We start from the raw sequence: 22,220 nt of genomic DNA, 5'->3' as shown, positions 1-22,220 counted from the left end.
ATCAATGAATATAATTTCTTGTTTGTCATATGGTCAATGATCGGACCTTTAATCTCTCTCTACTACACGTAATCAATTGCGTAGTTAATAACTTTATCTCGGCTGAATAGCCTATCTTTAGTACAAAACCATTTTTTTGTTGGTGTCAAATTCAATTTTTGGTGGTGTACCAAATAATGAGATTATCACACTAATAAATAAACATCACCAAAAAATAGATTACAAAGCATCATTAATGCTTAGAAGTTATATACCACTATTAAATTGATTTTTTGAGGGTGAAGTTGTTAATAACACCATTAACTTGATTTTTTGAAGGTGAAGTTGTTAATAGCACCAACAAAGTGAACCAATCAAAATATTTTGTTAGGCATCACATGGATCATAATCCTATGGTTTTCAATTGCTCTCATCCTATTCAATCAATGATCAAATCAAGCCTCCAAAAACACAACCTTTATACCCACATATATACAGACACAATGTTAAAATCAAAATCTTTTTTAGAGAGAGAAAATTGTTAAGGAGGAGCAAAGCATCACCGGAAAGTTTTCCGGAACGACTTCCACAATATCAAGAAACCGGCGATGTGGCGTAAAGCGTATCAATGGCCTTATCTACGAAGAGACACGATATTTTTGAAGATCTTTCTTGATGATTTTATGCGTGATGCCATAAAATACACCGAAGATACTCGCCGGAAAACTATTACGACGATGGACGTCATTTATGCTTTGAAGTGCCAAGGATGTACAATTATATACTATGTTGATTTGGTTTGATTGCATGTGTTTAAATTGTTATTTTAGGAAATGGCTTTATAGAAATCATGTTTGTATCTCATTCTTTGTAGCTTCCCATGAACATGTAATTTTATTTCATTATGCTTGTAGATTTTATACATTTTTTGTTTGTATAGTTTTTTGTTTTATTTGCCTTTGTATTAGATCTTGGATGTTTTATAAAAAAAAAAAAAAAACTAAAAAACATTTGCTCAGAAAATCCACGTCAATAACCTTTTTATATTTTATTTTTTAAAAATATAAAGATAACTCAAGTGAACCAATCAAAGCAGTGTCAAACATTTTTTATAATAGTAGTGGATTAAATGGTGGTAAATGCATATTGACACGTGGTGTTAGAGACTTATGGTTTCTATCATTGATTTTTTGGTGGTGTGTTTAGAGATTTAATGGTGGACTAATTTGGTTTCTGTCATTGATTTTTTGGTGGTGTTTAGAGATTTAATGGTGGACTGATTTGTTTTCTATTATTGATTTTTTGGTGGTGTGTTTAGAGATTTAATGGTGCTCTTATTGAGCAGCACCAATAAATCTCATTATTTGGTGGTATATTTGTCGGTGTTCTCTCAAAAAGCTTTTTAAATGCTAGCACCAAAAAACTGTTTTTTTCCTAGTGCTTATGCGCTATGTCCCTATGTTGTTTATAACTTCGTAAATGCATTGAGCTAAAATATGATAGACAACGGATTTTTGATACATTTCAATTATTACCGACAATATATGTTTTCATTGTTTTAGATTTGGGAAAAGTAGACATATGATTCGATATAATGCAGTACCTATTTTATAGGAAAAAGATCAAATACAAATAATCTTAACATACTAAACATACAAATTGAAGGAAAACCCAAAAAGACAAGGTGGCATTTTTGTAATTACCACCAACTATCAAAGTTACAACCAAAAATACCTAAAAAAACACAAATTTTTTTTTAACATTTTTTATTAAAAAATCGCTACATTTCGTTAGCAAAAAAAAAAAAAAAAATTTTTTTTTTTTGCTGCTACTAAAAGTAGCGATTTTTAATAAAAAATGTTAAAAAAATAAAATAAAATAATTTGTGTGTTTTTTTTTATTTTTTTAGATTTTTTAGGTTTTTTGGGGGGGTTTAGTTTTTAGCATTTTAGCTTGGGTGGGGGGGTGGGGGGGGGGGTTAGGTTTTTTTTAGGTTTTTGGGGGTGGGTGGGGGGGGGGGGTTAGGTTTTTTTAGGTTTTTGGGGGTGTGTGTGTGTGTGGGGGGGGGGGGGGGTTAGGTTTTTTTTTAGGTTTTTAGGGGGTGGGGGGTAGGTTTTTTTAGGTTTTGGTTTTTGGGGGTGGGGGAAGTGGTTAGGTTTTTTTTAGGTTTTTGGGGGTGGGGGGGGGGTTAGGTTTTTTTAGGTTTTTGGGGGTGTTGGGGGGGGGTAGGTTTTTTTTTAGGTTTTTTTTTTGGGGGGGGGGGGTGGGGGGTTTAGGTTTTTTTTGGGGTGGGGGAAGTGGTTAGGTTTTTTTAGGTATATTTGTAGAGTAACTTTAATAGTTATTGATAATTACAAAAATGCCACCTTGTCTTTTTGAGTTTTCCTTCAATTTGTATGTTTAGTATGTTAAGATTATTTGTACAAGAACTTTACCCCTATTTTATATTATCTGGAGGTTTATCAAGATCACGTACTATTCAAAATCAGGTTCGATCTTAGAAGTAAAACCTAAAGAATAAACATCTTTAAAGCATAAAATCATCATCCAAGTCTTGTGATCAATGTTGCTTTTGATACTTTTGGTTTCCTGGTGACAGAGGCTGTGGACCTATTTAGTCGAGTTCAAAGGGTTATGTATACTGCTATTCAAAAAGGGGTAGCGGCACAGCTTGTTGCCCGTTTATCATCTATCTCAATGTAAATTCATAACACGTTTTAACTAATAGCAAAATAAGTTTATCGAAAAAATATTGCGTACTAGTCACTTGCGCATGTATGAGGAAGCTAATTCCATGTCTATGTGATTGTGATTAACTAGCATGAAATTATTCTATATTCCACACATTATACGCACATGGTTACTGATTGTAGATAAAAGAACAATACCCTTTGTTACAAAATGATATTCTTATTTCGTTTTTTTTTTAATCATTTATGTTTTCTAACTCGTAAAAAAATTAAGATATTATTTTTTTTAAATCATTTATGTTTTCTAACTCGTAAAAAAATAAGATATTTAAAACCGGTTGAACAGTATAATTTAGTCAAGCTTTTTAACATGGCTTTAATACCATTTTATAATTTCTAACATGGCTTTAATACCATTTTATAATTTCTACAATTGTGTTTAATAAATTGTTTATTTACAAATTTCATTATAAATACATAAAACTAACAGAGTTGATGTGTTGGTGATTTTAGGGCCCTCAAGTTATTTTGATTAATTGAGATTTACTTCAAAATCATATGCTAAATTATAGTATACATTGATGCAAGTAAGGAGGTGTAAATCACCCCCTTGGCAAGTGTCCAAATGGGTGGCGTCTCTAGGAAGGCCTCATTGCGTAGGCAACTAATGGTGCCCATAATGATTTTTTTAATGTAACCTTAGAGGTGTTTCACTAGAAACACATCAAAATTGCATGGATGATGAAAAGTTGTATTGAAAAATGATCTTCAAAGTTACTAGAAATAAGTAGCAAGTTGCTGTTGGATAGTCAAATGTGCCTAAGTAGCAATTGAGGTGTGGTAGCGTTTTGTACTTCAATAGCAACTTTAAACTTCGGTAGGAACAAAGTTGCTAACGATAGTGTTTCTGACGAAACTACTTTAAGTGACGATAGTTATACTCATGATTGTCTAACTACCGGTTGAAACTTTACGATGGCTCAATCACATATAGATAGAACTCACTTAGTTTGATTTCATTATCGAAATGAATCAAAGTAACACTTCAATTTCAAATAAAAGATTTTTTGGTTCTTTGCAATAATTTTTTGTCTTATCCGATTATTGATTTCAGTGATACTTTAATCTGATAGTGATCCATACACAATTTAGAAAGTATCCAAGTGATTGAAACGGAATCTCAAAATCCACATTATGTGTGTGATCGTCTCGAAGGTGAAGGCCTTTGGTTATGGAGGCATGATCCGGATTCCGGTGTGGAAGGGGCAGGTTGGCTTGCTTTAAGGGCGGTCCTGGGTTCGGTAAGCCTGTCTGACGCCCCGGACAAGTGGATATGGTTGGGCTTCGGATCGGAGGGCTTTTCGGTGGCTGCCGTGAAAAAGCACCTCGTCTCAAAGAAAGACTTTAGCGGTCGATTTATTATGGATTGGTGCAAGTGGGTTTCGCAAAAATGTAATATTTTTGCTTGGCGTGCTGAAATGAATAGAATTCCGACGGTTGAAGCGCTTGCCAAGAGGGGTGTGGTGGTGATCGATGACTTGTGCAACTTCTGTATGGCGGGTACTGATTCGGTGAATCATCTTTTCACAGCATGTCCTTTCGCTATGGGTTTATGGGAAAAAAATCAGTTTTTGGTGCCGGATTCCGAATTTTTTCATTTTCTCTTTTAGAGATTTGCTTGAGATTCACAAATTGGGAACCAGAACATCGTCGGATCGTTTGGTCCTTCACTGCATTATTATCTCGGCCTGCTGGGTTTTGTGGAAAGCTAGAAATGTTCTAAGATTCAACGGAAAGAGACGTAATGTGGAAGATCTTTTTAGCGAGGTTAGGGTGATTAGTTTCTTTTTTGGTTTAAACACAGGGCTAAGAAAGGTTTGTTAGACTGTGGGGATTGATGTAAATTTGTGAATATGTAGTTTTGTCTGTGTAGTCCGTCCCGGTTTTCGAGTTCGGTTTGTTTTTAATGAAGTTCACGTTTAAAAAAAAAGTTGAATACCAAAGGATTCATGGTCTAACGGACCAAGGAGTGTTTAAAGCAATATTAACTATAAATAGAGTCAATTACACATATAGTACATGTCACATGTATAAGCTTTAAAAGTTGTAATATTTTTTAGGTCTAAAATTAACTTTTATTCAAATACCACAAATATCACGCAAGAATACTTTTTAGAAATCAATAACTATCACATGCACGAAATAACTAAACATTAGAAATTCAAAGCATACAAGAAGTTACATTAAGTGAAGATCTCAACGTTGTAAAAATTCATATAGCTGACACTTTCCACTTACATTAATAATTCCGTCCCACCATCCGATGAGGATGACAAAGCAAATTTCTCATACGAATCGCTTAAAGTTGAAGAAGTCATTTTATATATTTTTTTGGAGTTTGATAGTGGTTTTTCAATTTTTGGATGGTAAAAATTCGTAAGAAATGAAAGGTTTATATAGGAAAAAACTGAAATAATTTTTTGTTTTTTTTAAATAGTCGTTGGCCAACGGCTAGCAAAACGGTCATCAACACCCAACCAACCATTACCAGCCATATCATCCCACGCTAAGCAATATTGCCACGCCGAATGAGCAACGCCTACCGGGTGGAGACGTTAAAGCCCAAAAGCCCATATTGTCATCATCCAAAGTTTCAAGCAGGCCATATCTTATGAGCCCAAAGCCCAATTTCACCATCAATTAGGGCATCGTTTACAATGTATACGCTCTCTCTATAAATTATGTTACCAGCAGCTTTCAACATCTCACATCAATCAACGATTAGTGGTTACGAAACCTCAATCGCAGCGCAGGTGACCTATCGAATCGTGGTAAGTTTTTGTTATATGTTATTGTAATAACTGGATCTTGTTTGTTCATCAAGTGATGAAAAAAAATAACTGCAACAAAATGATATTTGTTTGTGATTATTATTCGTATTTAAGTCTCTGATGATGGACAAATATTTGTTTAAACTTACTTATATTGTTTTATTAATTTGGAGAAATGATGAATAATTAATTGGTCCGTGTTTCTGAATTAACCGTGACCGACAACCTTTAACCACTTCTGATCTCCAATTTTGTTTTCAATACCTTTTTAGTTTTTGATTTGAGGAATTAAGCTTTGTTTTCATTGATTTGAATTTGTTGTTTGCTTTTTCTTTTTAAAAAAAATGATGCGTTGATGAATTATGAATCTAATCACATGTCAGACTTCAGAGGTTCTTCGAATCAATGAGATTACAATTCATAAATCTGAGCATATTAATTTTTTTTAATAATTTCCCAAGTCATTTAACAGGGGAGGGGAGGGGAGGGGAGGTGAGGTGAAGGAAAATTTTCTCTCCTAATCTCTCCAATTTAGGAGGATGAATATATGCTCATATTTGGTCATATTTTCTTCCCTTTTCCCTCCCTTTCCCCTGTTAAATGAAAATGAAACTCGGGAACATGGTTTTTCATATTTTCATCTCTTTTCCCTCCTCTACCCCTGTTAAATGAGTCCCGAGAACAGAACATTAAATAAAAATAAACCTACAAACTTAAAACATTACATTACATATTATTAAAACTTAATACATAAAACAGTACATAACTTAAAACCTAAAAGCTTAAACGTTGATTCAAATAACGTGTTACACTGATATGTGTGGTTAAAGTCCTTGTTGTAGTCGTGTTTGTAGTCTATAAGTGCCAAAGCCATGTCTTTCTCTTCGGTCCATGGGAGTGACATATTTAAGATAGTGTTTTGTGAACGACAAAGATAGAAAAGATTTGTGTAAAAATTGAAAAAGTTTTGTGATTGGAGTAGATAGGTTGGTTAAATAGATAAACAGAATAAAATATTTGAATTTGATTTTCTTAATAGTAAATGATCGAGATGGTTTTGACTCTGGTGAATATTTTGATCGTTTTTATTAAAAAAATAAAATTCAAATATTTGATTCTTTTCTGTTTAACCAATCCATACTATTTACCAAAACCACCAAACTCTCTCTTTATCTACCCAAACTTTTTTATTCTTCTATGCATTAAACTCTCATCTTTAAATATACGTCTATCTCGTGGATCGAAGAGGAAGACATTGCGTTGACGCTTATCAACTACAAAAGAAATTAGTATGACGGCGTGGTGCATTATTTTGGCGTAATTTTAAGTTTTTCAGATTTTAAGTTATGTAATGTTTTATGTATTTTGTTTTATATAAGTTTTAATGATATGTAAAGTTTTAAGTTTGTAGGTTTATTTTTATTGAATTAATCTCACATATATGAAATTAATCCATTAAATTATCAAGATTTAAGAAAATTATTATATTATAAAGATTTAAAAAGATTTTAAAATCCCTCTATCATACGAATACGTTGGGCATTAAGGCCCATAATAAATCCTTTTGTGTAACAATCATTCATTAAATGAACGCCTCTAAAGAGTGGCCTTGTGAAAGGCTTTATAGCACGTTTCATATGCGCTTAGTTAGGAGGCTGAAACCAAACCTGTTTTTTTAACAATTAGAAAGCGGATCTTCATCGGTCTGTGTTCTAATCTGGATTCAAACTACCGATGCATTTTGAGGAGATCAACTGTTGTTCCATCAGTTTTTCTCTCAAGCAGTATCGGACATGTTTTTTTTTAATTATTTGCTCTCGAATAACTGAATGAGTTATTGATCTCTGTTCGGTTCAGACAGGAGCATATAGTGACGGTATCGAACTTGTTGCTCGGATGGTTTTTAAATCTTCTGAATTAGTTTGCAGTTTTGGAACTTTTTGTTCCATTACGGATTTACCTACATTATATTCTTATGTAATTGTTTTCAATTGTTTTTTTGTTTGTTATAAACTAGTGATTGGGGTGTCCACTGAATGAGTTAGATCTCTGTTATACTTTTTTTTCAAGTTTTTGTTATATGTTATTGTAATAACTGGATGTTGTTTGTTTGTTTGTTTGTTGATCAAGTGATGAGAAAAATAACTGCAACAAAATGATATTTGTTTGTGATTATTATTCGTATTTAAGTCTCTGATGATGAACAAATATTTGTTTAAATTTACTGCTTTTTTTGTTTGTTAATTTGGAGAAATGATGAGGAATTAATTGGTTCGTGTTTCTGAATTAACCGTTACCGACAACCTTTAACCACTTCTGATCCCCATATGTGCTTTTATTTATTTATTTGATTTGATTATGTTTGTACAAATTTTTGTTTAGTTTTGGAAGTGCTTGCCTTGATGAATTATGAATTTAATCACATGTCAGACTTCAGAGGCTCTTTAAACTAACGTATTATGTAATGTGGCGGTATATCACGGTAGTTGTTGCTATAGCTCCCCATAGCATTGCCCAACATCATTACAGGTTTGCTATGGGGGGGGGGGTTTAAGTCTTCTCTCCCTGCCTTTTTGGATTTTCAAATATGTCTGTTTCGAATAATCGTATATTTAAAGAAAAAACTTTAATTCAAATTAAAATAATCTCTCTCCTATACATAAATCCCCATCTCTCATATTTTTATAAAATCCAACACACTCTCAAACCCTTTATCTCTACCTTTTTTATAAAAACCTAGAATTTATATACAATGCATCTCTTCAACCGCAGTTTTATTCCTCCGCTTTCGAGTTCTGACACGAACCAAATTAGCAATCCTAGTGTCCCATTTATCCGGTTCCCACTTGACCCACCCCATACGAATCCGGTTTTGTTGATTTTAATCAACATCAAACCAGGTTTATAAATCAATTGAACCAACCACTCTCATGGGACACAAATCTATACGGTTGTGTATCTAGAACGACCCCGGGCTCGCATAGTGGCGAGTCGAATGCTTGAGATTCCGTCCTTATTTTGATTCGGGTTCCAACCGTAAAGATTTGGGTCCCATTAGACTGGTTGGTTCAAGAGGTTCATGAACCTGGTTTTGATGTTGATTAAAATCGACAAAACCGGATGCGTATGGGGTGGGTCGAGTGGGAACCAAAGAAACAAGGATGCTAGGATTGCTAGTTTGGTTTGTGTCAACACTCGAACTCGGAGTAATAAAACCGCGGTTGAAGGGATGCATTGTAAAAATTTTGAATTCTAGATTTTTATAAAAAAAGGTAGAGATAAGTTGGTTTGAGAGCGTGTTGGACTTTATAAAAATGAGAGAGATGGTATTTTAAATTGAATTAAAGTTTTTTTTTTAATATATAATCGTTTGAAATGGTCAAATTTTGAAAATTCTAAAAGTTCACGCCGCGAAGAGCCACCATTGACGTAATATACCGCCCTATTACACAAGACCTAAAGAGTCAATGAGATCACACTTCATAGTGCTATTAGGCTATGCGGTAAAATATCGGTGATGAACTGATATTTGAGATATATGTTATCCCAACGTGAGAAATCGTTGGGATATTGTTAATTTTAAGAGTTAATTGCAAGCTTTGTCCTTTATGTTTGAAAATCAAGCACGTTTTACCCTTTGGGGCAAAACATGCTTGATTTTTAAGGACAAAACGTGCTTGATTTTTAAAAAAATAAAGGACAAAACTCGTCAAATTTAAACATAAAGGACAAAACTTGCAAAATGACCGATAAAGGACAAAACTTGCAATTCACTCTAATTTTAATATAATGCAGAATTTATATGTTGCAATTTAACACTAGATAATTCAGTAATATATTGGTTATCAGGGCCGTTTCAACGTTTTTAGAGGCCCTAAGCGAACTAAAAAGTCGGGGCCCTATTAAATTGGTATAAAGAAAATCACCAACTCAGATTGAGATTTGAGACATTTAATAACCATGGCGTTGATTTTTCCTAATTTCGCGCAATCCGCAATCAGTTTCACCTTGACTATTTAAAAGGCGTCGCAAGTAAGAGGTTTGGTGTGTTGTGCCGCTACTTTTGGATTCTAGAATTAAGCATGTGAGAACAGCGTGGATAAATTAAAATATATGTAAATAAAATTTGGAGGCTCTTGTTTTGGGTGGCCATAGGCCTTTAGCGATACCACTTTGCTCATGTCGGTTTATTACATTGAGAAAAGTAGGTAAAAGGTTAACTTTGGTTACAATTTTGGATCACTCATGAACATTACTATCCAATTTAGGGGAACCCAATAGATATGAGAAAAACCTTCTTAAGAAAAACCTTAATGAACAGTACTAGTTAAAACAATTTTAACTAGTTTAATACCTGTCCGGTGGACGGGTTACGCTAACAACATAACAATTAAAGATAATGTATATTAAAGGTGTTTGGGATTGCTTCTTTTTTTTCTTCCTTCTTTTCCATCTCTTTTTTGAAAAAGTTACAACAATCTAACTTTTCCCTTTTCTTCCATTCAAACCAAAAGAACTCATTCTCAACACATTATCCAAACACTACAAAAATGACCTATTAACTTTAAGAAGTCTAAAACTTAAAATGAGCTCAAAATAAGCAATCCCAAATGCCCACATTAGGTAAGCACAAGTCTAAACAACATTATAAACAAAAGCACCATTTTTATTTGTAAAAGGAAAACCAACGTGAACAGTGTAAACAAAACAATATAAGATAAAAGTGACAGAGTGATAAAACATGAAATGGTGTCATTTTAATACAAGTAAACGGTAGGCAACACTGGGGGAAAGTGTTATAACAATCAAACATGGTTTACTGCCTCAATTTTTTTGGCCGTTGGATCGTCCTCTTTAACCTCAAAGGTGGCCTCTTTTTGACTTGTTGACTTGATGCATGGTGCCCATTTGTCAAACTTGGTGTATTTTTGGCATCGTCAGTTGAGGCAACCTCATGGTTCACATCAACAACCATCTAAAAGTTGTTACACAAGTATGAGAGTAAGAAATACAAAGTATAGATATAAAGCCTCTTTACATGTAAAAACAATTATCGATCCTTGCTGATTGTTGCATTGTGGACATCTAATGAATTTAGTGTACATCTAGCATCATCTACTAATGTCACTATCGACCTCATGTTCCACATTATCAAACACCCATTCGTCATCATTGATCCGAGCTAAATACTCGGTAGTTTCGTCAAAAAGAAGATCAACAGAAGGACATGTTGAAGGAAGTGTACTGGTAGCAAGATTATTGATTTCGTCATCCAAGTATTTTGATACGGTGAAGCGTGGACTATAAAAACACTCACACTAAGTTGTATTCGTCAACTTTTATCCTAAAGATTACATGCCTAGCACATTAAGTATCCGTCATAAATTCATATATCCAACACGGATCATCAGGGCCCTATAAAAACACCAAGAAACAACATTATACATTAACAAAAAAAGAAAACATAAGCATGAAAAAAAGGGAAAAAAAAACAAACATGAATGAGTATATAGACATGGGCATATTTAGGTATAGAGATCCGAGAAGGACATATATGACGTGATTAGTACATGATAATATATAAAAGTATACCTCTCATAAGCTCTTTATAATCAATTGTTCAGCCGTAAGTCCGAGAAGAAGATTTGCAGCATCGTCGAAGAGAACACATGTAATCTCTTTTCCTTCGTCCCATAATTGGACAACCAGTTTATAACTGAATAAACCAAAGCGATAAGAATATATAATATATGTGTTTTAATCAGGGATGAGCAAATGATTCCGGGTACCGACCGGAACCGGTACCGAATCTACCGAACTGGGTACTTTGTCGGTACCGAATCGATACCAACATATGACACTTTTTGATGCCGGTTAGGTTACAGTTTGGTACCGGTAGTTACCCATTTTTTACCCACAGATATTGGTACCATACGGGTATCGAAGCGTTCCGTACCGGGTACATTAGGTATCAGTACCGCTACCCAATTTTGGGGATTTTCGGTACCGGTTGGTACCGAGCTGATCCCTAGTTATAATATCTTATAGAAACTTACGCATGACGTGGGTTGACGACATATCTGTTGCATGACGAACAAAGTTAGGGTGCATCAGAAAAAGTCTTCTTCTTACGACATATGGTACACCGTACGTACTTCCAATCATCCTTCAAATCAACACCAATTATTGTGCCTTCGACATTGTACATTTTCCCATTTAATAAGATAACTGAAAATTTTAGCCATGGCAAACAAAAGGCTGCTGGTTGTAGACTAAAAAAAGACACGATCCCTTAGGAAGACCTTCATTAATATAATTATAGATGTCAAGGAGACTAACAACGCACATGTCCTCGTTGCTTTGTTCATCCACTGTGAAAGTAACAGGCGGCACCACACTGTTAACATAAATAAAGTCATTATATACAAGTAGATTGATTGTTTGTTATAATGGAAGCAAAATAATGGAAGTATTGCAATACATGTTTTTGAAGGCCTCAGTGACAGTAGGGAAAGGCAGATCTAGATAAAGTTCAGTCGCAACCGTTGACACTAAACACGGACCCCCTGGTATAATGTGATGTAACAACTCGCGTTTCCAAAGTCAAAGTACAAATACAAGTCAAAGTCAAAGGAATAAAAGATTGCTAATTGCGATTTGTCACTCCTTGCTTAATTATTGATTGTACTTCTTGACTTGCAATCGAATCTTTGAATTTGCTTACTTTAGTTGTATTATGTGGAGTATCTATAACAAATCGAGGTTTAATCGCGTGTCTAATCGCTAATCTATTTATCTATTTATCGCTAATCGCACTCGTTATCGCGTCGCAAATCGAATAATGTATCCTGGATATTGTTTTACGTGTGCGTGCTATTTATGTGTTACTTGTGCATGTTTACTTTATGTTTGTGGTAGTTAATCGAAACGCAATCGCAACTCAGTCGCAACGCAATACGATCGCAAACGCTAAACACAAGTTATTTATGATGATTGTATGTTAGATATAGTATTTGTATGACTATTAATTTAATCTATCGCATCGCTTAATCGACACTCGCTCAAACGCATCGCAACGCTCAACACGCGAAACGAAACATCGAAACCTAACTCGCCGAATCACTTTGATCGAATGACCATTCGATCGAATGGATGACCATCCAATCGGTTTGCCATCCGATCCGTCACTTGTGCACACCTTTCCTCTTTTGGCAACCTATAAATACCCCCTGTCACATCACCAACAGTGATGTGACAACCCTCTCATTCGACCAGCACAATTCCAGCCCTCTCTCTCTCGGTTTCTCGCGATTCTTGTAAGTTTCTACCTCAAATCTTGTACTTCTATGATCTATACACACTTCTTCATCACTTTCACCTTTGAATTTTCACTTTTAACCATGAAGTCTACCCAATTTGAGGTGTTCTAGGGTGATGTCATCATGGGGTTCTTATGAACTTCAAGATTTGGCTTCATTCCACCAAGAACAACCCATATCTAAAGGATTTCAACATGTTTAAACAATAATTTCGCATAAATCTAAACATTTTCAGAATTGAAAGGATTGAAAGATGGTTTCATAACTTTCTTTCAACTCTTTTACACTCAATGCACCCAAAACCGATAGAATCGGAGCTCGTTCAGGCCTTCTACTCGTTTCATAGTGAAGTGTCGGTCCAAGATCTGATTCCATATAAAGGAGACAACAGATTTCGGGTTAAACACGAACAACCGTCACGAACAGTTAACTGACCGGATCAGGGTGATTCCTGTTCGATCAGACGACTTGGGCCTGATGGGATTCTTGTTGTTTAACACGATGTCATACCATTTCGATAAAACCGCAAAACCTTTCAAACTTAACGAATTTCAAAACGAACCAGTCACCTAAACGGACTGTCGTCCGATCGGATTGCCATCCAATCGAACGACACTCCGAACGGATTGACTTATGGTTTCAACACTTAAACATTTTCATAAATTTCAAGGATCATTAGTTCTAACGGATTGCCATCTGATCGGTAGACCATCCGATCGAATGACAATCCTGCTGTGAACTTGTTCTCTGAGAAATGTCTCGCCGAACGGATCGCCATCCGTTTGACCGGACGACCTGAAAGGTAGAGATACTTCTCTGTTTTCTACATGCTACAACGATCTAAAAGTATAAGAAAATATAAATGGTTCGGTTTGGTTAATTTCGGTTAACCGATGGTAAATAAACTTATCGATGGTTGACTTTTGGTTAATTTAGTTTCAGTTAATTTGGTTTGGTTTTGTTGGTTTTAATTTCAGTTTTGGTTAATGGTTTGGTTATTGCACGCTCTACCAGTGAAGGATATTCCAGTGGGCATAAAGCATAAAAATTTGTAATGCTTGGTTTTGATGATTACTTTTAAATGTTTAATTTTGAGATTACACACTCAAAATCAACATCAATATCAATATACTAGTTTTGCTTATTAAACAAAATTTGAAGCAATTAACTTTGCAGCCTCACACTTGATCCATGATCAATGCACATCAACCTCACATAATGACACGTAGTCAGGGGTGGACCTATCCACACTTGTGGGTGGGCGGTCGCACCCTTTGAAAAAATATTTTTTAGTGTTAATTTTTCGATAAAATCTCGACCGCACCGCTTGGAAATTTTAATCGCCCCCACCTTACATGTGTTAGTCAATCCCTTTAACACGAACATTTATTTTATTTCACTTCCCATATCATGCAATTTATCTTTTTGGTTTTTTTTTTCATTTTTCAAATGTTTTTGTATTTTTTTCATTTTCTCCCTAAAACAATGCATATATATATATATATATATATATATATATATATATACACACAACAATCTCTTTTTGTATTTTCTCGGTTTTCTCCCCCTAAAGTATATATCTGTCTCTCTTGACAAAAAAACATATTTTTAATTTAAAAAAATGTAATAAACACTGTTTTTTTTATAAAAATATTACCTAAACACTGATTTTTATAACCCACTTATTAAACAATTTAGCCCAACCCAAGCCCACTTAACCCAACCCAACAAAATTTGAACTATAATAAAATACCCCAACCCAAACCGCCCTTCCTATTCTTTTCTTCTGCTCTCTCTCATGATCTCGTTTGTCTCTACGATCCTCTTCCCCAACGACACAATAGCCAACAACAGCCATCGAACTCTGATTTTTTGCCGGAAATCGCAAACAATACAAGGTACCGACGTTTTTTAATGTTATTATTGTTTTATGTTGTTTTTTAGAAGAAATAGAGTTATAGAGATGGTAAAAAAGTGTTTGAAATTTTATGTATTTTGATGTTTTTTGGTTGTTCTAGACTTTAATGGGGTGATTTTGTTGTTTAGATGAGTTTTTGGTAGTTACAACTTAAAAGACATAAGTAATCGACAATTAGTAGGTCTTGAAAAGAAAATTGAAATTATGGAGCGATAACTTATGGAGCGATTCATATGTTTACTACTTTAGTGTTGTTTTATGAACTTATGGATTGATTTATAAATTGAAAAGTAGCTCTAGAAGATGTTTTGGAAAGATTTCAAATAATGAAAACCCGTATGACGACATTTTAAATATGTTTGTAACGACGTTTGGCGTGTTTTTGATGATTATATAAATTTTAACTTGATGTACTTTTGTTTTTTACATGACACGACCCGAACCAACCGGATCCGACCCGACTGCACATAGTTCATCAAGCATTTATCAGGAGTGGAATTCCTTTGATCCCAAATCAATAACTACAATCATGAGTGGAACAGAAGTTGGATGCGATTAATGAGAAATCGAGGTTCGGCTTTTGTTTTATTCGTTTTTGTCAATTTAATGTATCTATGGAAACGCGTCGGTTTTCACTTTTATCTTTTCGACAAACAAAACCGATAATGGCCAACCTCATCACATTGCGCGAGGAAAAATAATCACACTCCTGCGGCGAAACACGACAGGAAAAAACTAATTTAAAAAAAAAGTTACTATAGCATGACGTGATAGACATCAGAGTAACTCAACTTGTGTTTTAATAATATTTAATTAATAATTATTATATTTATAAATTATAAATTGCAAAAGCCCATATCTTCGCCATGCCATCAAAACGTTGAAGCAGGCCATATTGTATAAGCCCAAAGCCCGGTATCACCATCAATTAGGGCATCGTTTACGCTCTATATATTCTGTCACCGACTATAGAGTTTAAGCAGCTCACACCAACGATTAGAGGTTAAGAATATCGAATTGAGATACAAAGCCTTTGTTTTGGTTTATTGTATTGTGGATTTTGCAATAACTGGATGTTGTTTGTTTGTTTGTTTGTTGATCAAGTGATGAGAAAAATAACTGCAACAAAATGATATTTGTTTGTGATTATTATCTGTATTTAAGTCTCTGATGATGAACAAATATTTGTTTAAATTTACTACTTTTATTGTTTGTTAATTTGGAGAAATGATGAGGAATTAATTGGTCCGTGTTTCTGAATTATCCGTGACCGACAACCTTTAACCACTTCTGATCTCCATATTTGCTTTTTTTTGTTATTAATTTGATTATGTTTGGTACAAGTTTTTGTTTAGTTTTGGAAGTGCTTGCTGATAGGGACCGATTCGAGATGGTCAATCTCCCAAGATAAATAACCCTTAGAGGGGGTCAAGCTCCAAGAACACAAGATAAAGAAGAAACTTCAATCTTTGCTTAATTCATTTCTACTAAAATAAACTTTGAATGGCTTTAAATAGCCTTACAAATATAACTACCCACTAAAGATGTTGAAGTCATGACCCACTAATTAATTAACTAATTAGTAACCAATCAGAAAAAACCTTAAATGAACTACAAAACTAAGAATCAAAAGACAAGCTTGAACGTGGACTTCATGACTAAAAGGTGGGTTGCATGGATGGGAGTTGTGGTATGGTTGTGGCCTGCAGGTACGTATCACTTGCCTTGATGAATTATGAATCTAATCACATGTCAGACTTCAGAGGCTCTTTAAAGTAAAGAGTCAATGAGATTACACTTCATATATCTGAGCAAATAGCAAGTATTTAATAGGAAGTGCTAATAGGCCATGCGGTAAATTATCGGATATCCGTGAAGAACTGATATTTGAGATGTATGTCATCTCTGTTAGATATCGTTGGGATATTGGTAATTTTAATATAATAGCAATTTAACACTAAATAATTTTGGTTATATCGGTCAAATGTTGGTATCTATTCTGACCGATAATTGACACATATATTTTACTAGAGGACTCATATCACGTATTCATCAATGTTGCTCAAAAGTCTGATGAGTATATTGCATAGAAAATTACTCGGATTGTTTGTGTAGCATGTTGAAATTTTACATTGCTTTGCGATTAAAAAGGGGCTAATAGTGCAGCTTGTTGCCCAATTTTAATGTAATTTCCCGAGACCACAAACATTGCTTAATTGTATAAAGCAGTTAGTAGCATCAGGGACTTTTTTAAGTTTGTCTCAATTGCTATATGGGTGAATGTATGGGAAAATTACCAAAGTGGCCGTTTGACCAAGCCATTTTCCAAAATAGCCATTTGACCGGGCATAATGCACCCTCCCATCAAAGTGAACTCCCATATTTATGCACCTTCAATCCAACCACCAGCTAGCCGACACGTGTCACTGAAGCCTGAACCGGCTTTATGCCGCGTCGCCTGGCAGCCGAGTCGCTTCCCCCCAAGCCAAGCCGCTTCACCGCCTGCCCACAAGTACAAGCCATGCCGCCTAATTTACAAGCCAAGCCGCGTAAAGTACAAGCCGAGCCGCGACAGTTGCATTTTTAAAAAAATATCAAAATATATAAAAAAACATCAAAAAAACATCAAAAAACATCAAAAAATATAAAAAAAAATCCAAAAATATCAAAATACTCTTTCTCTCCATATATTTAATAACTCGGTTGAATATTGTGAATAATGGAATTCATTTTTTATCTCTTTTCTCTTTATTTTTTATCAATTATTAATTTAATAATTTAATATTTTATTAAATTAAATAAACTAATATTTTAATAAATTATTTTCCGCCGCTATGTTAGATCCTTTGATTTGAAACTTTTATTATTATTAATTTGCGTGTATCATTATGTTTTTTTAATTAATTTTTTTTAACAATTACTTAAAAAAATGCACAAGAAACTAAGAAATATCGTTTATATAATTTTTTAAATAACTAATCATGATTTATATCGGAAATTTGTATATATTTTTATCGATAAGAGTTGAATTAGAAATAATAAACATTATACTTAAATCAATATTATACAAAACGGGCTTATAAATTCTAAAAATATTACAATATTAAATCCTAAAAATATTACAATATTACACAACCTACTTATTAAATCCTAACAATATTACACAATCTACTTATTAAATCCTAAAAATATAAAACTACATAGCATTAAAAAAAAAAACTACAAAGTAAGATAAATATTAAAGTGGTCAACCAACTTAAAATCCGTATTCTCTTCGTGCCTAAACTCGACCCTCGCGATATATACCCGATCATCGTGGCTCAACCCAGCCGCCGGGACATGGTTGTAGTAACGTTTAAACCGATCCAACTTCGGTTTAAGATCACGCCATTTGTGTTGACACGCGTTTAAGTTGTGTCGCGCGTTGCCGACGTGCTGTTGATAGTGTTGAAACGCTTGCCCCCAGTACGCGGTTTGCCTGACGAAAATGTGGGTGTGTGAGCGTCTTTGAACAAGTGTGTTTATCGTTAAAATATTTAACGTAAAATGCGCTATCACCAGCAAAGCTGTATGCCCTAAAACGCCACTCACAACCATCAACACAACATGACACTTCGTACCGTGATTTAGACGATCTATCAACTTTAAACTCAAATCGTTCTATCAAACATTTTTTACCCAATTCAAGTTTCATTTCCTCTTTGCTATTAAATATAATTGGGTACAGTTTTCATTAATTTTTTTATCACTATCATCAAAAGATAAATTCAAATCAGGAACTTTGAAATTGTTTAAAAATGCGCAATCAGAAGACTCAACACCGGGTTCTTGAATGACATATAACTGAAATAATTCAAATGGTTTACTATTAGCCAAATTAAAGAAAAAAACAACATCATTATCATTCATTATATCTATCGGATCTGTAAACGAAGACATCCGGTAGGATATCCGAGTAATATTTTGAATATCACACATCTTTCGAATATAACTTAAAAAAGTGATGTAGGAAAAAGTAGTTTCAACTTCTAAACCACGTCTAGTAATACAATCGTGACCGGCAACATACTCGATGTTCCCGTTAACAACCTCCCACTTACCCCCGGTGTATATCACACACTTAACACCCATGAGTTATACTAAACGTGACCAAACAATGTATTACTACAAAGATAACGAGAAGACAAAACACAGATGTGTGTAAAAGACAAAAAACAGATGTATATTTATACATACGAAATTATAAATAAAAAAACATGTCTAGCGGCTTGGAATTGGAATGAAACGGCTTGACCAAGGTGAAACGGCTTGGCGGGAAGCTGAAGCGGCTCGTTTGCAGGGTGTAGCGGCTTGGAAGTTTGATGAAGCGGCTTGGAACAGGTTATAGCGGCTTGGAGGTGTAGCGGCTTGGAAGTCTGATGAAGCGGCTTGGAATGGGGTAAAGCGGCTCGGCTTTAACATGAAGCGGCTCGGCGAGGCAGTCCTCATAGCGGCATAAATCAAGTGTTCTGCGAAGCGGCTTGGCTTGGGGGGGAAGCGGCTCGGCTGCCAGGCGACGCGGCATAAAGCCGGTTCAGGCTTCAGGGACACGTGTCGGCTAGCTGGTGGTTGGATTGAAGGTGCATAAATATGGGAGTTCACTTTGATGGGAGGGTGCATTATGCCCGGTCAAATGGCTATTTTGGAAAATGGCTTGGTCAAACGGCCACTTTGGTAATTTTCCCTGAATGTATTGTTGGATACTTGCTTTACCGATATAATGACCTCACCGTTTAAGTAGTTGGTTTTTACTGGCTCTGTTTCTATATTCTTTTTTTGCTTGTGTGGTTTGGTTAGTTCCAAAAAAGACTACCTGTTACGTAGGCGTCACCTCATCAAGGGTTGAGGATCATCTCCTTGGAGACTACCAAGAGTGTTGAAGACTACCCAATCTATTATAAAAACCAATATAATATAATAATAAAGGGGGAGAGAGAGAAGTTAGAAGGGGGCCCCAATTGTTTGCCTTGTCTCCAACAGTTGGAGAAGACGCCGGTGCCGCGACGAGCCCAGGGGGCGGTGTGCGACGTGGGAGACGAATCGGGACAGGGAGGGGACGACCCCAATACCCCATGGTCTAAGGCTACATGGTATGGTGACTATCCTCCCTTGGAGGATGATCCATCACTTAGACGCCACATCATAGTCCTTTTGAGGATGGTCCATCCCACAAAAACAATGAAAATGAGAGGATGATCCTACCACACTAGTTTATAATTATTTTTTAAAGCATCCATTTTTTTAACATTTAACAAATAAAATAGCAAAATACTTTCATTAATATTAAAAAAACAATACATAAACTTGAAAAAAAATCATAATAACTTAAAAAAACATTAACTTAAAAAATTCATCTACTTTGATCCTTCTTGGTTATGTTTTCTTGCCCTTTTCGTTTGTTTGTTTGCGGTTGGGTCTCGGGAACAACTTCAACAACATCTTCGTCGGGTTCGGATCGAATGGGCTGCGATGGTTGTTTGGGTTGAACGGGTTGCATATTAAAAGGGTTACGCATCATCAAGTGTTTTATGACTTAACTTGGTTGCGTACTCGCAAAAACATTCGGTGAGTTTTGGAAAGCGGCAAAAGCGTTTGTGGAAAATTGATCGAATGGATTCAGTTCCATCGTGAGATAGTACCCCGGCACCGAAAATACATTCGGGTTGTTTGGGTTGAAGGGATCCATGGTAGAATAATGTTTTATAAAAATGGAAGAAGGTTTAAAAAAATTAGAGAGAGAGATGAGGTTGTAGTGGGTGAAAAGTGGTGAATATATATAAATTTTGGTTGGATTTTGGGGTATTTTATAAATATAGTCGTTTCTTTTTAAATTTGGAAATTAATATTTTTTTTAAACGGTCAAATGGCATGGGGAAGGCAAACTTTTTTGTCATTTAGTGGAGCGTCCCCAACGTCTCTTAGTAGACGGAGACGACGAAGACGGGGGACGGGATGATGTTTGGATTGGCGCAGGGTGGGACGGAGGGAGGACGTTCCACATACCGCCTGGCCTAATGAACATAATCGACAAATTTGACTTGAAACAAATTTAATATTGCAACTTAAGAGAACATGCGTGGGTCGAACCACATGATTTTATTTATAGATTTAACACAGGCTAACGAATCTAAAAACAATGAATATGAGCTGTTTTATATATTCCCTTTGTTTTTAAACAAAGAAAACAAATGAAATATAATAACTCATAAATTCTCCAAAAAGAAAAAACCATATGGAAGAGTTAGGAATCAAATGAGTTGTTGATCATAGACCTGTATGTCATTTTTAAGAACTCATCTTCCAAATACAACTTCATTTTTCATAGAATGAAGAATATTTCAAGTGTTGACCATAGACTTGTATATAATCTTTGGTAAATCATTTTATCCAGGTTACATGTGTAATAATAGGTAGATAAATTTCTGTTGTAATTTGAGTGTCTATGTTAAGTTGTTAACTATTAGGATTTACAGGAGAATTTATTTTCCTGTGTTCATATCGATCGAGTAATCAAATTGTGTGTGTGAAGTTTTTATAATGTAAAGAGTATAAAAAGTGGTTGTGAGTGGAGGAGAGAGAAAATGTTACTGTTCATCTGTATATTTAGGGGGACACTGTTCACCCCCTATAATTTTTTAATATATTTTGGAAGTGATTGTGAGTGAAGGAGAGAGAAAAGATAATGATAAAGGTATAAAAAATATTATTTAATTGAAAATGAGAGAGAAAATGTAGTGTGTTTTAGTGTAATTTAGGGTGAAAATATGGTGGAATGGATGTGAATGCTCTTATACTATGTTTTCTACTTGCAAAAGAATTTGTTTTCCAAGAATATTATTATCCACAACTCTAAGATCATTCAATATGGACTCATCATTATGAATCACCTAATTTGTGGAGAGCTTTAGTTTATAAAACATATCATTTACGAAAAGAGGCAATTTTAACCAACAAATACAACTAGAATTCATTTTATCTAAAAGAGAAACTTTGTGGGTTGAAGTATAACTTTCTTTTATTTTTTAAGTAGGTTATAACCCCGTGTATTACACGGGTTAAATATATAAATTTTATATATTAAACAATAAAGCAATATATCTTTAAAACCATCATTTATTGCATGGGTTGAATAAATATTATTTTTAAATATTAAGGTAATAAAAAGTTATATTTATAACAACCATATTATACGGGTTGAATAAATGTAATTTTATATACCAAATAATAAAAAAGTTATATCTTTAAAACCACGTGTATTACACAGGTTTAATAAATGTAATATTGTTTACAAATAATAAAAAAGTTAAATGTTTAAGATCCCTCGTGTATTACACGGCTTGAATAAATATGATTTTATATACCAAATAAAGAAATTTATATTTAAAAAAACTAATGGATATACTCGGCACGCGATAGATATGGTCAAAACCCGTAATAAATCTAA

General features: G+C 34.5%; 1 long non-coding RNA gene and 8 other non-coding genes across 9 annotated transcripts; all 9 read left to right on the top strand.

Annotated features, from left to right (window-relative positions):
- The first annotated feature begins 5,400 nt into the window (after positions 1 to 5,400).
- Positions 5,401 to 7,780, top strand: LOC110864769. The gene is made up of 2 exons (XR_002550085.2): positions 5,401 to 5,500; positions 7,358 to 7,780. It is a non-coding gene; the product is annotated as an uncharacterized LOC110864769 (long non-coding RNA).
- LOC118480079 lies at positions 5,547 to 5,626 on the top strand. The gene has a single exon (XR_004861717.1). It is a non-coding gene; the product is annotated as a small nucleolar RNA Z199 (small nucleolar RNA).
- LOC118480043 lies at positions 5,671 to 5,746 on the top strand. The gene has a single exon (XR_004861683.1). It is a non-coding gene; the product is annotated as a small nucleolar RNA SNORD18 (small nucleolar RNA).
- On the top strand, positions 5,845 to 5,936 carry LOC118480080. The gene has a single exon (XR_004861718.1). It is a non-coding gene; the product is annotated as a small nucleolar RNA R64/Z200 family (small nucleolar RNA).
- On the top strand, positions 7,311 to 7,460 carry LOC118480098. The gene has a single exon (XR_004861734.1). It is a non-coding gene; the product is annotated as a small nucleolar RNA snoR138 (small nucleolar RNA).
- LOC118480078 lies at positions 7,623 to 7,702 on the top strand. The gene has a single exon (XR_004861716.1). It is a non-coding gene; the product is annotated as a small nucleolar RNA Z199 (small nucleolar RNA).
- An 8,053-nt stretch (positions 7,781 to 15,833) lies between the features above and the next one.
- LOC118480076 lies at positions 15,834 to 15,913 on the top strand. Its single transcript, XR_004861714.1, has one exon. It is a non-coding gene; the product is annotated as a small nucleolar RNA Z199 (small nucleolar RNA).
- A 46-nt stretch (positions 15,914 to 15,959) lies between these two features.
- LOC118480054 lies at positions 15,960 to 16,035 on the top strand. The gene has a single exon (XR_004861694.1). It is a non-coding gene; the product is annotated as a small nucleolar RNA SNORD18 (small nucleolar RNA).
- Positions 16,036 to 16,454: 419 nt separating this feature from the next.
- Positions 16,455 to 16,555, top strand: LOC118480081. The gene has a single exon (XR_004861719.1). It is a non-coding gene; the product is annotated as a small nucleolar RNA R64/Z200 family (small nucleolar RNA).
- The last annotated feature ends 5,665 nt before the right edge of the window (positions 16,556 to 22,220 follow it).

This window comes from Helianthus annuus, chromosome 6, assembly GCF_002127325.2.
Source record: "Helianthus annuus cultivar XRQ/B chromosome 6, HanXRQr2.0-SUNRISE, whole genome shotgun sequence".
Taxonomy (NCBI): Eukaryota; Viridiplantae; Streptophyta; class Magnoliopsida; order Asterales; family Asteraceae; genus Helianthus; species Helianthus annuus.
The sequence above is the reverse complement of the archived record's forward strand: the minus strand, read 5'-3'. Positions and strand labels throughout refer to the sequence as shown.